Raw genomic sequence first — 12,239 nt, forward strand, 5'->3', positions numbered from 1 at the left:
GAAAGAAAGAAAGAAAGAAAGAAAGAAAGAAAGAAAGAAAGAAAGAAAGAAAGAAAGAAAAGAAAGAAAAGGAAGAAAAGATACCTCATTTAAAATGGAGTCTCCCTGAATGAAGAGCCTTTACATACTGCCATACAGACACCAAACGGAAGAACATACCACAGGCAGGAGGAAGGAGAAATTTCTTCTCATCCAGCAAAACACCTTGATCATCACTGGAACCTCTTTAGCTGGTTGCCTTTGGGTTTGGTATCCTGGTTACATCCCAGCCAATGAGAAGCCATTATCACTCTGATTCTTGGAAACGTCCCCTCTCAACTTTCTCTCGTTTCCCTATAAGAGCAAGCCCCTGTCCTCTGTTCCTCAGACTCGCCTACAGTTTGCCATACTTCTCTCGTGCCGAATTGCAATTCCTCTGCTATTCCTAAATAAACCCATTTTGCAGGTAAAATAACTGGCTCTTTTGTTTTTTAAGGTCAACAGCGTGAAGGTATATTTGTTGTCAAGATTTGAGGATATATTTTACTTAACCACTTTATTAGCTTCCTTGATACTTTAAACATGTTTATACATAGAACATGTGGTTTCCATTTGTCCTCTTGTCCCAGGTCCTACAAACGTTGAGAAGTCTATATAAAAGGAGTGTAGAAACCTTTTTTGGTAGAAGTACATCCTGCAGGCATAGAAATGGTCTAATGATCTAATCTAACAAATCAATGCAAAACACTCTACAAAGACCTCCACAGCTACAGTGGTGAGAAGGGAGTTCTGAACAGAGAGGGTGGGGACGGCCCCCAGGGAGGGCCCAAGCCCCGTCTTCTCAGCAGTCGGTACAGCACCGCCTGGAGGGTTCTGCATCGTGGTGCTTGAGACAGCTTCCTCTTTTCCCTGGCAAGCATTGCTGTTACTACTGCACTAAGATATTACTGTGTATAGGTGAAATTTTATCATTAGAGGAAACAAGTAAAAGCAAGGCCTCTGTGGGCCAGACAACACCCGATAACGCTGACATGTGCAGACCACTTCACAGTTTTTAAAATCCCTTCAAAAGCGTTGCCTTGTTCCCTGTGCAGGTAGGCCGGGCATGTTTCATCATTCCCATCAGCAGATGGGAAAATGAGCTTGATGAGATTAAGCAACTCCAAGATCTCATAGCACATAGAGGGAAGGCTCTAGACAGGAAGCCAAGCCTTTAACTCTGAGTTTAGTATCTTTTCACCTCACATTGTCCCAATTTAATTAAGAAACAGAACTGCCAAAAGGAAACCAGCATTTCGTTTCTGAAAGAGCCTGTGAACTGTATTTGGGCAGGTCTATTTGTGAGATTTTTTATCTGTTTGGTGAATATTTAACCACACGTACTTTGCAGTAAGCCGGGATAATAAGAAATTCATAGGGGTCAACTAAGAACTGGTAATATGATAAAACCCCAAAGTTTTAGGGAGCACAAGTGATCCATTAGATAAGCTTTCAGAAGCCAAAGATAAATTAAAGTTAGAGAAACTGCCTAAAACTGCCGGGCAGGTATAGTAAACTATAAAGTTTTTTTTCTGGTACGTTTCAGGATCTGGTAACATAGAAAGATGGAAAAATTTATGTGTAAAAGTTGGATATATAAAACAAGTCAGTAATCAGAGGGTCCAGTGTTCCTTTTGATAAGCGGGCGTCTTTGATGTCTCCAGTGAGGCAGATAATAAAGTCTCCTGCAGTGCTGACCGGGGAACTTCACACCTGTTGTTTATGGTGCTGAGGTTCCTATCTCCAGGTGCTGTAGAGTGACTGTACCAGTTAAGCTGTGCTATGTAACATCCCCAATGCTTGGTGGATTAAAACAACAATCACTGATTAGCTCCGATTCTGTAAGTTAGCCATCTGAGCTGGGCTCACACAATCAGTCTCACCCACGTGTTTGCAGTCAGCTTGTGAATGGGCTGAATGGCTGTGGCCTATTTTCACATCTTGAACCTTAGAAGGCTAGTTCAAACTTGCTCACATTCTTTCCAAGCAACAATTCTGAACCCCAATGTGCAAGCGCATTTCGAGTTTCCCTTTGCATCATGTTTGCTAATGTCTCATTGTCAAAAGCTGGTCACAGGACCAAGTGTTAATGGGAGAAGATACGAAGAAATTGGGACTCTTTTTTGAGAATCTATTGTGGTCTTCACACGTCCCTAAAAAGTCTAATGTCATTATGACATCAGACTTGAAGTCCAGGATTTCATGATCAATATGCAGATGAGGTGCTTCATACGTACTTCTCCAGTGTATTTCCTCTTGATATGGAGACTTATGAACTAAAAATACAATTATCTCTGTCCCCTTCTCTACTCTCATATACCCTACATCAACAGCAAGACAGAGAAAGGGTACCCTAAACACTCTCATTTATGAAGGAGAAGAATGGGAGGTACAGAGCAGTCACCGGTCACAGCAATTCTGAAGTGCAGCTGGACATATGCTACCAGATCCCTCTTCTCTGGAAACAGCGAATGCTCTTGACCAGGACCTGGATCTGCTCCCTGGGAGTAATTCTCACCCACTGTTCTGTCTTGCTCCCTGCAAGTACTTGCCAATCTGTCATCTTATACCAGTTTCTATGAGGAGACAAGATACATTAGAAAAGATCTCTGCCCTCACAGGGCTTAACACTTAGATTATACAAAGGTCGCAGAGAGTTAATATCAAAGGTTTAACCTGCAGATACAAAGTATTCTACAAGGTCCAAAGCACAGGACAGATTAGGATCTGATGCCATGTTAGATCCCTCAGGTGGCAACCTAAAATAGGTGAACACTTTCCATCCTAGTCTTTTGATTAAAATCTGGCCGGTTTGGCTTGTATAGGTGGGTCTATAATTTTAGTTTTCAACAATATAGTTATTAGTTCTCTAGATCAAATGTCTAATTTTTATAACATTCTTATTTGCTGTTGACTTAAATTATTTGAGGGACTCTCAAGTTGTCCCCCTCTCTCCCTGTCCTCAGATTTCAGCCTTATATGCTTGAAATCTTTACTCATTAAAAGTATGACGAGATCACAAAAGAGCTAATTAATTAATCCTCATATTATAAATGGTATTTTATACAAAGATGCCCTAATATGGTGGCTCTCAGAAATACCTTTCCCTCATGGCAGTTTAGAAATATGGAGGAGAATTTCTAATTGTCCCAATGTTTGAGGGGTGCAATTGCCATTCATTAGGTAAGTGTCAGAGACCCTGTACATTCTTCAACATACAGGACAGTCTTATATGGTGAATAATCGATACCTGATCTGTATGGCTCCTAAATGTTTCAGAAGACATCAATGTATGTGGAAAACCTATTTGTAATTACCTAAACATAAAGTCTAACTCTGTTTTCATATAAAAACAGATTATTTGGGGTACAGTTTAAATATCTACTGAACGTCCCATGACTGCAACTACCATGCAAGTGGAGGGAAGATTATTCTTTGCTTTGTTGGGAACTTAAGAGTTGTTAGCCACTTCAGAAAATTGTATCACTGACAGCAGTACTGCTTGGGCATGGGAGTTGCCAACATGGCACCTATATTGGTTGGCGTTTTTAGCTATTTCAACCATAGTAATTCTACGTATAGGTGCAAACATCTGACTTCTTCATCCGTCTTCTAATACAGTCATGTCTGAGCTTCTATGAATTGAAATACATACTATTTTATTATAAATTACTTTCCTTTTATTTCTCCTTAAAATTGCAGCTATGGCATTACATTGATTTTTTTAAAAAATTATGTGTAAAGGTAAGATATATTATTTGTGATTTTAATCTCAAGATAGAAAAGGTGTTATAAAATTCTTTCTCTAAAAGGAGACATTGGGTCTGATAAGGTTGAGAGGCACTACCTTAATACAAACATATCTTTCAAAAGCTTAAGTGGCACAGTTTAAATATGAGAGAGGCTACCCATTCTGTGAATTCATACCCAGGGTCACAGTAAACAAAAAGATAGATTTAACATTGGAAATGCTTAGAAGCTAGAAGAGACTCTGACAGGTTTTCTTAGCACACTAGTAAATAATGCGACTTTCTTTTTGATAGTTTAGAAAGATTTTTTCTTCTTAATTTTCATTTCAGCGTGTTTCAGAATTTACCCATGTCTTATGTCTTTCTTAGATATTTCAGTCAATGGCCTTGGGTTCCAGATGTGTAAAAGCAACTGTCCTGTGCTCAGTTCTTCGTCATCCTCCTCCAGACTCAGGCTTGGTTTTGGGGGTTGGTGCAACTCTTGTCCCAGACCAGGAGGAACTGTGATTCCCAGCCAGCCACTTGTCTCTTACAGCTGCAGTCCCCAACCTTTTTGGCACCAGGGATCGATGCTCCTGTGAGAATTTAAGGTCTGATGATCTGAAGTGGAGCTGAGGTGGCGATGCTAGCACTGGAGAGCAGTTGCAGATACAGATGAAGCTTCTCTTGCTCACAGGCCTCTCACCTCTTGCTGTGCAGCCCAGTTCCTAACAGGCCATGGACCGGTACTTGTCCATGGCCAGGGGGTTGGGAACCCCTGTCTTACAGTGTTCAGAAAGGATGAGCCAATCTGGTGCTTGGACAAAGCAACTCTGGCTCTGAACATTTACCTCCAATCCTGGCCAACCTCTTCTTTCCTGTCCTTGACCCATGTTTTGGTCATATCATCTCCACTGATGCTAACCTTCACCAAGTTACGGCCTCCTTCTGAGCCTTTTGGTGTCTCTTCCAAAAAGGGGAACTTGAATGAATCCTCAGAGGAGATTGATGGTTTGTGATATCCCTAATTTAGACAAGAAGTAGAAATCTGTTTATTTTTCAGTCACAAATCACTTGTCTCAATTTATGTGGATGAACCTTAAGCAGTCGGGATTCCCAAACACCTCCCTACACTGGCCGGATTCGATCATGATGAATGGCGATTTTTCCCCCCCTCCACAATAGAAAGAGGTTGGTCGATCTGTTCACCCAACCCCTTTTTATCAGTGTGGGTCCAACAGAAACATTTCACTCTGCTCTACTAGACTTGCCGAGGTCTACCAAAGCTATTAATCTTTTGTAAGTAGTAAATCAGCTACTTTACTTTTTTTGACACCTTTCTTTTCTATCTCTGCAGCCCTGATAGAAGCCATAAACTAACTGGCTGGCATTTAAAAAGAGCCCTTCTTTCCTCTATTCTAAATTATGTCTTGTTGAAAGTGGATGTATCTTATTTGGCTATAGAAGTTCTCTTTTTCAAAACTTGGCCTGTCGCACTCAGTAGGTATATTATAACCTGTTGCTAGCTTTGCACTCTCTGTACCATGTCAAGGTGAGCCAAGCAATGTGTTTAAAGCCATGGAAGTATTTGGGCTTAAAGAATGTGCCATTCTTTTGGGAAGAAGAGAAAACACTCCTAGCCACTGTTAGAAGTATCATGGCAAAGTGTTGGAGAAATGCTTACCAGGTGTGTTTCTATTCAAAGCAATAGACAAAGAAGGGTTTCTGAGTTTCGAATGCCTCTTGGTGTCACCTTTCCGTTCATTGAACTACCCCAGGTAGACAAGGAAGGGGTCAGCCATTTTATCAAGTAGCTTTCCCTCCTGTCTATAGCTGATTGACACAGCTGAGGACACTTGACCTCAGCTAAGCAAATCGTATTCTCTCTAGAATCTCCAATTTAGGATTTGAATGGAGACACACAGAGATAAGATCACTTAGAGCTAACTCACGTCAATGGTAGCACCCTAGAGAGAAGGTTTACAGATTTCTGCCGCTGAGGTTTAAGCCATCAGGCTTGTCTGTTTACTTCATCCTTGAATTTGGGGGAGCTGCCTCAGCATCTTATCTTTTTTACTTAACTTAGCCAGGGATTGTTTCTCTCACTTGGAACCAAAAGAATGTTAACTATCATACAGACTATGGCAGAACACCAATGCAACAAAATGTCTGCCGCACTTCATGATAGAGGAATAAAGACAGACAGCCTATGTAAAACAGGTCAGTGTTTTCATCCTGGGCATACTGGTAACCTTGCTTTACAAATTAAAAAGTAAGAAACATGACCTGACTTGTATGAGTAAGCTTATGGGGAAAATAGCATAACATATTTGAAAGAAGAAGTGTCTAGAAATAGGTAGGTAACATGTTTGGTTATTTCCCGATGTCTATAGGACAAAGAAAAACATAATGAGCCATAGAGAGAAGGAGAATAATAGAGGATTTCACAAGCCACTGTAAAATTTAAAATTTAAAAACCCACTTTGCTTCACCCTGGGATGGCCCTGCTTTCTTCTGCTAACCCCAAATTCAACTTTCTCTCAGGAGGAAAGCAGGAACGGCATATTAATGAGAGCTCAACCTTACATTCTTATGATCAGTGAGAACAGCCTAATATTCCCATGATCACATTGGGTCACCTTCCTGCACTGTTTGTTTGTTTTAAATGCAGCAGAAGAGCTGCTTTGTCTACAGCTCTGGAGGTCACTGGCTACAGGGAGAAACGACAGGGAGCCTGAAGAAGACTCTTTGTCATGTGTCACTTGGAAAGGTGCCTTTTCAGATGTGAAGGTATGTTCGGCTTCCTGAACCTGATTATACAGAGTCAGCTCTAGGAGAATACAGCTGTCCTACTGCTGGTCCCCTGAAAGAGTTAATGTTTCTCCCAAGTCCTGATTCAAGACAACAGAGTACTGCTATGTAGATGCCATGGCAGTATTTATAATTTACCAGGTGATCCATTTGGCTTTGTAAGTTTAATGTTTTCAGTTTGATAGGTGATAACTCTGATTAGATTTATGCACCCGATAATCAACTGGGAAATATTTCTGATTCAATAAGATACATTACACGGCTGCATCCATTTCAGTAAGTAATGTCTCTGGATTCCTGTACACTACTAGGAAATTCATCAAATTTTTTTCAAGAGGGCTATATCAGATTTTTAGGACAGTATATTTATCTCAGAACAAAGACAAACTATTGCCTGTAATATAAACTGGCTAAGTTAATCTAGTTTGCAGTAATGTAGTCATTTTGAGGTCTAATTCATAAATACCATTGGTAAAATCTGAAGCGAAATGAAGCTGTTCATAGTCTTTGATTAAATGAAGGATGTACCAATAAGAGCAAATGCACTATTCAATATCCCACTAGTATTCTGACCAGTTACAGTTTACATAATTTGGAGAAAACAAGCAGATGCAGTAACGGCCTCAGTTAATGGAATGTTCACTTTACAATCAGTGCCGTGGGAAGAAATGCTTTTAACCTCAATCATTTCTTTACCACCCAACTTTGGTAGGCAATATAGTAAAACCTTTACTAGAATTCACAGCCTCTTGATTCCCAGCAAACAGCCATATCAAGTTCAAAAGTAAGTCTTCTCTGAACGGAAACCATCACCACTAGATTTCCAGAAAAGTACCAATGACATTTTCAGAGAAATCCATGGGCAGATTCGAGTTTTCAAATCTCTTTTTCTACTTGGATATGTTAAAACTTGCACAATAGTGAGTCCATGTATGAGGATCCACTTTAGAGTTCTGTTGTGCTTTACTAAAAAAAGAACCGTAAGATTCTAATATATATCAAGCACTTCTCACATACCAAGCACTTTTTAAATTAAGAGCATATTGCATGTATTAGGTCATTTAATCCTCACAGTGATCCTACTAAGTGAGGATTATCACCGTCACCACTACCATTTTACAATGGAGAGGGGAACTACCTTGGCTAGAGTCTCATAAAGAGTGACAGAGCTAGAGACTGATCCCTCCATTTGGAGCTGAGGACTACATTCCTAAATGTAGACTAGGCTTTACTGCATGTTTTGCCCTCAAAACTATTACTGTTGATAAACATGAAAATGTTTGGAATTGTCATATGTGCTCTAATTTCATGGTAAGTGTCTAGTACCAAGGCCTCCAGGCAAAGCAGACATGTCAGAAACCGTGGAATTGAACAAAAGCTAGAGTGCGATTACTCCGACTGTCTCCCACCTCTGTTCTCTTGTTTTACTGTCTTAGTACCAGTTTTTTTTTTTTTTGCCTGACTATATTTTTTTTTTGTCGAATAATACTTTTACTTTCTCCTCACAGTGAAGTACGTGGATCTCAAGAGTACAGTTTGATAAATGTTGACAAATGTATACACTTGTAAACCAATATCCCAATCAAGTTATAGAACGTTACCTTCACCCTAGAAAATTCTTACTCTAAAAAATTCTCTTCAGTGTATACAGCCCCTCCCGTCAGACAACACTGTTCTGATTTTTTTTTATCTCCACACATCAATTTTGTCTGTTATTGAACATGTAGTATGTAGTTTAGGGGTCTAACTTCTTCTACTCAACCAAGTCTTTTAGACATTCACTCCTATTGTTGCATGCATCAGTAGTTTCTTCCTTTTTATTGCTAAGTAGCATTCCATTGTGTGCATATGCCATAACTAGTTCTTCCATCTTTTTGTTTCTAACAATATGGTTGTTTCTAACTTTATGCTATAATAAATAATACTGTAATGAATATTCTTTTTTAAATCTTTTTGTGGACCTATGTTTTCATTTCTTTGGAGTAAATATCTAAGAGTAGAATTGCTAGATCTTTAGGTTAGGTATATTATAAACTTTATAAAAATCTGTCAAATAATTTTTCAAAGTGATTGTATCATTTAACCATTCCATCAGCCACTTATAAAAGGTTAGATTGCTCCACATAATCTCTTCACTCGATAGAAGAAAATAATTTTAAAATTCTTGACCACTTCTGCCTCCTTAGTATTGTGACCATATTTTTGAGTATGGTAAGTTGACTCTGGGCTATTTTCACTCATTGCTTCCCTAAACTGATTTGGGATCCAAACCAACAGTGAAGTGACTGCATTTCTGATGTCAGCTTTGCTTCTCTCTGAAATCCTAGTAGGAAAATGTAAATTATCGCCATCTTTAAGAGGCACGAAAATTAACCTAGTGGTCGAATAGTCTCTTATGCATGGTCACAAGAAGAAATACACTTACATTGGGTTCATTAAAGGATACAGAAGCATCACAAGGTGCCCAGTTTGAAAAAGGATAGCCAAATTTTCTAGAACCAGAAAGTTATCAGTAAAATTCTCTTTCTTTTGCTCTTGCTTTCTTCCTCTCCCTGTCTCTCTGGCCCTACGGCCTCTGTCTCTGCTGTACCTATTTCATGTTTCTTCTTTGGGAAAAAGTCTCATTGTGAATGTCCCTAAAACAGCAGCTCCCATCTCTAATTACAAATGAAATGCTAGTCTGTATATCCAAAACCGGGAGAGAAAAAATGTGATGGCCTCAGATTTGGTGAGATTTCAACCTTAGTCCTATCAGTTCACACTGTCCAATAAGCAAGGACACGTTGTTCTTAGTGTCACTTCCAAATCGCAGCCAGACATCCTCTCTAAGAAGCAGGACTGGGCAGCAAGAAAATGATAAGTGTGTAGAATGACAATCATTGCCAACATAAAATTGTGACAAGCTGGTATTGATTTAATTTCTACATTGCTATTATTAAGCATCAATAGCTATCGTAGCTTTGGCTTTGTAGTTTGGAACAGATTCACTAAAGAATAGACTACTCACCTATTATCACCTGTTAAGAAAATGTTATTTTAAATAAACTTCGATTACAATTTCTTTTAAATTATTATATTTTATAGATGTTATGGGAAAATATATAAAGAGCTCATATTGTTTGATAATAATTATATCTATTTTAATAGGTGTTCTCTGTACCTCACCAATGGTGCTTGATGAAACCAGAAAGATAATTATCCATGTTTATTTTTTGCCATTGTTAATGTGTGGTGCTTTGATAAAAATCCTGGAAATGATAGTTCTTGATGAAACCAGTTGAGAAATGATGCCTCATTTTTAATATATACGTTCTCTTTCTGGTATGTGACATTAAAATCGTTTACTTAAAGATCATCATTGAACTTTTTCCTTCAAAAATAAAAATCCTCACATTTTCAAAGTTAGAAAGTGCCTAAGGAGAGTTACTTTAATTCCTAAAAGCAAGACCTTAGTAATTCCCTTTTGGTGCTAGAGGATTACCATAAAATTATCACAAAATCCTTCTTAATCTCTCTTTCTCTCTCTCTCTGTCTCACACACACACACACACACACACACACACACACACACACACGATCATAGATATCATAGAAATTTTACTTTTGGCTCCTAACAAAAAATTATGTATTTAAGAATTCTCAACTATCTGACTGTGAATTACCCATTCGTAATTATCTGTGGCAAATGGCTAATCCCAGGCTGATGCACCACTGTCAACCAGTAGACTTGGGTCATTCCTCCCATTATAAATTAGTGTGTGGTCAGGGATAGCAAATGACTTTGAACATTAGCCTAGGTAATGTGCGATTACAAAGACCTGGCTGCAAGAAAAGACAGTAATTGATTGTGTTCCCAAACCAAAGTGCAAGGTGTTTTTGAATGATCTTCTATTGGGATTATCTCTGCTGATTCAGGCGATTGGTGGGAGTGCATCTCTGACAACAGTCTCTAAAACCAGGCAACCCATTCTCTATGGTCTGCTTCTGTGCACATCTTAAACACTATAAAGTCAAGAATTATATTTCCTTAAAAATGTAGATATCGAAAAATTTTCTTAAATTTATAAAACTGATTTAATATCCTAAAAAGAAAGCTTCTCCCACAGGAGAAAATGTCCTCCTACTTAGTAGAACCTCTCCAAATTTCTCATATCTTAACTCTCTGCATAGTGTAAAGTGGGATACCGTGCAAAGAGAGGAGAGGAAAAACAGACATGCTTGGACAGCCTCTGTAATTGCTCATACTCTGTCTTTTCTTGGATTCTTGGCGAAAGGATTCACTTTGATCAAATTCTTCAAAGCTTCCAATTACCTACAGGAAAAGCCTTGCAGTTCCAATTTACATTGATCATAAGTTACAGACTCTAAGTATTTAAATATAATACTATAGAATGAATGAGAATAATTAATATTAATATTACATATTTATAGAACTTCAACTTTCAGAGTGATTTCATATACATGATTGAATTTAATTTTCACTTATTTGTGATAGTCTAAGAACATAAGGATAATATGAAAATATACTACTGATTTACTAATAATAAGTATGTACTTTGGCCCATTTTGCCAATACTCCATTTTTCTCCAGCCAGCCCTGCACACTGCTGCCTGATTAACTTCCCTAATGAACATCTTTCATTACTTCTCTTTTCTGTTCCTCATCACCTTTCATGAAGGGTAAAATCTGGACTTCTTTACCCAGCACTCAACCTGCTCCAACTTTCTCATCTTATTTCTGCCTCAGGATCATTCCAGGCAGCCTTGCTATTGTCCAGGTATGACCACCGATCAGATAATTTCTTTTTACCAAAAATTTATTTCTCCCTTTCAATCCCCTGAATGAATTCAAATCTCGGTCTTCCTAATAGTTTTGGATTAACATAGTTTAATAGTATTCTGAAGCTAAGTCAGTATTCTTAAAGCTTTTTACGGCTTATAGTTATTAAGATATTTTTTTCTTCCATTTAATACTTTTCAATTTGAATTTTGTTTACTAATAACATTGCCATCCCTGCTTTGTTTTTTGTTTGCTGTGTTTTGTTTTGATGTAATTTTCCTAGCTCTTAGTTTTCAAAATTTTAAGTAATTTTATTGTAAGGTATTTGTTCCTCTCCTACTTTCACTTTCACTCTTGAGCTTTCTCACCCCACCCCCCTGTTGTAACATAACTTAAGACAAAAGAATCTTTTTTAAATTGAGTAATTTAACCCATTCACATTTATCCAGATAATTGTATGTTTGATTAAATCAGTTGATTCTTATAAGGCACTTAAAAAGTCCCTAGGACAAGGAAGTTCTGCATGTTTGATAAATCAAGCAATTAATCCTATTCTTGCCTTCTTGTATGTTCTATTTGTAAGGCTTTCCTGTCTTTGTTTTACTTGTTTTTTGTTTGTCTGTTTGTTTGTTTTGTTTCGTTTCTGGTGAGTGTTTTTTTGGATCCTTGTTTTTCACTTTTGTTGATAAGATTCTTTTTCCCATATGATATTTGAAAGTTTTAAATCTTATTTTTATTGTCTTAGTATTCTTAGGTTTTTGATGAATGTTTAAACTTACATTTTTCTCTTGAAATTGATATTTAATCTATATCTAAAATCCTATGCCCCTCGTAACAAGGCAAATCTTTTCACTTAATTTCTCTATCCCATTTCCTTTCCCCAGATTTTGTTGAAATTACTC

The sequence above is a fragment of the Pteropus alecto genome, unplaced genomic scaffold (assembly GCF_000325575.1).
Source record: "Pteropus alecto unplaced genomic scaffold, ASM32557v1 scaffold3, whole genome shotgun sequence".
NCBI lineage: Eukaryota > Metazoa > Chordata > Mammalia > Chiroptera > Pteropodidae > Pteropus > Pteropus alecto.